This window comes from Eurypyga helias, unplaced genomic scaffold (assembly GCF_000690775.1).
Source record: "Eurypyga helias isolate BGI_N326 unplaced genomic scaffold, ASM69077v1 scaffold8490, whole genome shotgun sequence".
Classification (NCBI taxonomy): Eukaryota; Metazoa; Chordata; class Aves; order Eurypygiformes; family Eurypygidae; genus Eurypyga; species Eurypyga helias.
The window spans coordinates 8,515-12,473 of NW_010227646.1; positions in this window are offsets into that span (position 1 = coordinate 8,515).

Below are 3,959 nucleotides of genomic sequence, written 5' to 3' on the forward strand. Positions count from 1 at the left end.
CGTGGAAGGGGGCAATGAGGAATGAAAGGAGCTAGTCAAGAGATCAGTTCTTACAAAGCTGGTAGGTATCTAGGGAGGACGCTGAACCCTGCAAGGAAACACTAGCACTCGTTTACAAACAGAACTCGGCATTTTTATTCATTGATTGACTTCCTGCCAGTTTGGATTTTTGCTACCACCAGAGAAGAGCGTAAAAACACAATACAACATGGTTAACCAGTTAGGAAGGCTGGAAGGGAAAGCAAGTCCCAGTACAATTCCAAGTAACCCGGTGGAGTTTATAATAAAGATTTTTTTTTTTAACAGATCAGCAATGAAGCAATAGATATGCTGCTGCACTGAACCAACGACAGGACTTCCGCTAAGTTTGTGGTTTATTGCGTTACAGTTTAAAACTAAACGTTATCCATCATCATACATTTGTTCACCAACCAGGTAAATGACACTTTTGCTGTATGCTAAATGGCTAAAATTACGCAGTAGCTGAACTAGACTAGGACTAGTAGAGGTAGATATTGAACGGGCAGTGCCAGGCAGAAATAGTTTGTAAAAGTACGTTTTGTCTTTCGCTATGAACAGTTAGCAGATGTACCATTTTCAGTTGAAACAACAAACACCTTAGGAAAGCTGTTCTAAGATGCTTTGGATTTTCTAGTAATACTTCTCTTGCAATATTCTTACAAACCCTTTGATATGGCCCCTTGTAAAGTGGACAAGTCTTCGTCCTCGGAGTTTTCTGCCACGATTCACTTGAAGACCGACACACAAAGCTAGGATCTTTGTGAACATACTACTATTGGCTTGTACCACTCAACGTAATACACGTTTACAGCTCCCTTGGCAGGGGAAGACCGCATTTATAGCATTTACAGCTTCAGTAATCTTTCTAGTAATAAAAAAAGCTATTTTACACTTAACCTAAAATGGAATTTCTGTTATGCCACCTCCTTACAACTCACTTCAGTCTCCTTTTGCTGAGCTGCTCTACCGGTTGCTCCTTGCCATTCTCGCTGCTGGCTGTAGGCTCTCGGGAAGAGCCTCTGCCCACAACAGGCATTAAAACTGGTGTTTGTAGACCGAAGCTTTCATTTCCAGGAAATATAACAACAACATGACTAAGTTTTGGAAAAGCGTACATCCTTTGCTCCTTCCCGCACCCAAGAACAGGTCACAACTGGAATGCTCCCGGAAGCTTTCCCCGAGCTCCATCTGGACTTGTCACCGATGAGCTTACAGACTGCTCAGTCCCTGATACGACACCCTAATCATACTACATTTGCATCGCCTTCCTCCCAAAGCAGTATGTTACCAGACAAGCCTTAACTCTCAGTTCCACACAGTTCCAGCTCCTTTACGTTACCACTTAGGTACAAGGTGCATTTTTAGAGCAACCTTCTTAGGGGGCAAGATTTCAAAGCTGGCTACCTGGTACAGAACACTCACAACAACACTGGAAGTGATCACGAAAAGGGGAAAATAAGGAAAATACATTTCTACTCAGGTATCTTGAGCTGGATTACCCCGTCAAGTGGCGGTGCTCGCACCAGTGGCGCACGTTCAAAGCAAAACTGTGGCACATGGGACACTAGCACTGCGGGAACGATGGCACCGTTGCTCAAGCCCTCAGAGCCCTCAACGCCAGACACGGGTAAGTTTTCTTCTTTGAACTTGCTCACGTGATACCGAGACTGTGTGCGCACCTCGGGCTTCTCAGGCCTGATCTCGCCCTCCTCTCAGCGGCGTTTTCTTCCGACCAGGACACAGACCACCCAATCTGGTTGAAGGATAAGGTGCTACACAAACATCCAGGCTGGAGCACCTCCAGGCCTGGAAAAACAAACCAACCAAACACCAAGGGAAGATTTAATGGGCTAATTGTACATACCTCATCTAGCCCTAGAAAGCTCCCTGGGAAGCTTGGAATTTTCTCTCTATGCTAGGAGAAAAACTGAGTGACAAACTTCCTTCTGTATTCTGGCTGACACACCACAGCAGGACACGATTCCTCCCCTGTGAACATGGAACTATTAAGACCTCTACTGAAAAAAAACCCAAACCCCTAACTGTAGAAGAAGAAAGGCTTTTAAGGCATTGAAGATGCAAAGAAATAATGATCAGTGACACTTTCCAAGACCATTTTACCTGTTTGTTCCTACATCCCACATGTCTGAATGCCCTGGTCTCCAGATGGAAAGAGCGAGTACCTCATCTATCATCTTGGGGCAAACAACCACTTTCAGTTACTTACAATTCAAGTTCACTTCCGACTCTGGCATTGCTTCATGCAATGTGCAGTTGCATCCCCTACAGTCTATCTAGGGAAAATTGTTCTTTTAACTACTTCTTCCCCCCAGGAAAGATATCCAAGGCATACGCCATCACCAGTGGCTCCATTGATAGTGAAAACCACGAATAGTTGAACCAAACGATGGCATTAGCAAGCCAAGGTTCTAGGCCACCCTGGCCACGACTGCAATCCCTGCTTTGGCAGCCGCCAAGCACCAGCATTTACAGTTCTGGATCTTGGCACGCAAAGCGAAGTTTTCACTGTAGCGCGGCACTCTGTGCTGCTGCTTTGCAACACTCGCTGCGCTGGACTGTAACTTCCTTTCCAGCTCTTAAACTCTTCCTCAGAAGTTGGCATCGCATCTAACAGGAGAGATGCGAAGATGAAGGAATAGCAATTCCTTTGCCAATGAAAGAACCTTCTTCAGATAAAGTCTTGATGTATTTTCATTTCCTGGGACTGCAGTCTTCTGGAGAGGGATAAGGAATGTCTTTAATCTGAAAGCATCAGTTCTGAAGCACTATGGATGCCTTTCAGCAAGGTTATGGAGAAGTGTCTTCGGGGAAATCACAACAGATGTATAGACGGAGACTTCCGGAAGGCCCACAGAAATATCCTTTCCCACTTGCATACTGAAAGATAACAAGTAACTTCCTGCTCTTAGTTCATCTATTTCGACAGGAAAACAGGCAATGAAAAAGTAAAGAAAATAATCCCATTTACAGGCAGCACCCCAAAACCGTAATCTGGACAAAAAAAATTGCCAGATGAGGTTCACAATCTGTTAAGAAGAGCGAGCGCTCATCTGCCTCCAGCCAAGCATCAGAAGCCAAGAGAACAGCAGCAATACTCGGAGGCAAGGCCAAAAGCTGGTAGCTCGTGGAGGCAAGGCTGAACCACCTTCAGCGTCGCAGAAGACATGCGGCCCGAGCATCTTGGGCTGCAGAAGAGACTGAGATCTAGACATAAATACCAGAGTCAATGAAAGGCTCCAGAGGTATTCTAGTCCCTAAAAGCCCAGCAGATTAAATACACAAATATAGCAGTACAACATTTCAGACATGAACTACACCGCAAACATACACAAGGCGCTAGTTTAACCGTGAAAAGAAAGTGGTGCTGAATATACAAGACAAAAAGAAACCAACTCCTGTTCTTCCGACAAAACTACAAATCCCAGTAAGTCTTCTTGGATTTCTTAACTGTACATGCCAATCACCGAATTCCATGATGTGGAAGAGGAAGGCTATGTATCCACACGACAGATACTCTGTAACTGAACTCCTGCAGCGAAGAAGGCACTCACTTTATAAGCTGTAGTTTATTTTCTGCTCTGTTTTATACGATGAGCCTATAAAAAACGCCATTCAAGCACTTATCCATACATTATTAACACAGTAACTTGTCGACTGAAGCTTGGCTTGGAAAACAAAATCCAACAGAACATCAGTGGGGCTTAGAAGCCAAGCAGCGAAGCGTTCCGAGTTACAGGACTTCCCAGACATTCAGTATCTACACAGAATGCATTTGCACTTTGTACTCGACAACCCCCCGTCAGCAGCGACATGATGAGCGTAACCGGACAGCACAGTAAAGCCAACCCTGAGCTGCACTCTAGTGAACCCGCTCCTTTTCAAAGCACGACAGAGATTGGTTTAGATAGTCACACAAC